The sequence below is a fragment of the Pteropus medius genome, unplaced genomic scaffold (assembly GCF_902729225.1).
Source record: "Pteropus medius unplaced genomic scaffold, Ma_sr-lr_union100, whole genome shotgun sequence".
Taxonomy (NCBI): domain Eukaryota; kingdom Metazoa; phylum Chordata; class Mammalia; order Chiroptera; family Pteropodidae; genus Pteropus; species Pteropus medius.
In genome coordinates this window covers 33,651,792-33,653,059 of record NW_024344378.1, presented here as the reverse complement: position 1 = coordinate 33,653,059, position 1,268 = coordinate 33,651,792, and the positions used below count along the sequence as shown (strand labels likewise).

Sequence of the window (1,268 nt, the reverse complement as noted above, 5' to 3'; positions counted from 1 at the left end):
GAGCAATCTGCAGGTTGGATGGGGTTGGCTGATCTCCTTAGGCCAGTGCTTTCTAATGGCCCTCTGGGAGGGGTCTGCGCAGTCAAGCTGGAGCATCTGTAGATTGCAAATAGGGGGGCTGGACTAAGGAACAGTGGTGGCTGCCCTTGTAGCCCTCTTTATGGTGCCAGGTAATGCAGACTGGACCATTCGTTTTCTTACTATTGCATTTTAGAGTTCTTTGTATATTTTGGATGAGACCTTTATCAGATGTGTTGCTCGCAAATATTTTCTCCCAGTCCGTGGCTTGTCTTTTCATTTTCTTAACAGTGTTTTATGCAGAATACGTTTTTAATTAATGAAGTCCAAGTTATCAATTATTTCTTCCATAAGTTGTGACTGTCTTTTTCTAACTTAAAAGACATCTTTATATAGTTTTCTGTTACCTTCTAGAATTTTTATAGTTTTGTGTTTACATCTAGATTTGTGTTCCAATTTGTGAGGAGTGTAAAGTCAGTGTCCAGATTCATTTTTTTTTTTTTTTTTGCATGTGGATGTTTAGTTTTTCCAGCATCATTTGTTGAAAAGATTATCTTTGCTCCATTGTATTGCCTTTGCTCCTTGGTCAAAGATCAGGTTGACATCACAGATTGCAAGGTACTTGTCAGTTTACAATCCTTTATTTTTATTTTTTACACCTACAGCACCTGGCCTTCCTAGGTGGTCTCCCATCCAAGTACCGACCAGGCCTGACTCTGCTTAGCTTCCGAGATCAGATGGGATTGGGCTTGTTCAGGGTGGCATGGCCCTAGACTATTAATGTAGCTTTATGGAAAGTACAGAAGTCAGATAATGTCAGTTCTATAATTTCATTCTTCTCCTGCAATATTGTGTTGGCTTTTCTAGGTCTTTTGCAGCTTACAAAAATTTAGAATAAACTTTAGAATCGGTTTCTCAATATCCACAAAATAACTTGCTGAATTTTGATTGAGATTGCATAGAATTTATAGATCAAGCTTGGGAAGAACTGACATCTTTATTATATAGAGGAACACATATTTTGTACATTTTTTGTTAGATTTATATTTGTTTTACTTTTATTTTTGTTGCTAATGTAAATGGTATTGTGTTTTAAATTTCAAATTGACTTGTTTATTGCCGATATATAGGAAAGGATTGACTTTCGAATATTAATCTAGTTTCTGGAAAATGTTGCTGTAATTACTTGTTCTAGGAATGTTTTTGGATTGCATAGATAATGGCATCTTTGAGCAAAAACAGTTTTATAT

General features: G+C 36.0%; 1 pseudogene; it reads right to left on the bottom strand.

Annotated features, from left to right (window-relative positions):
* Positions 1-674: 674 nt before the first annotated feature.
* Positions 675-793, bottom strand: LOC120610046 (uncharacterized; annotated as a pseudogene).
* Positions 794-1,268: the final 475 nt, after the last annotated feature.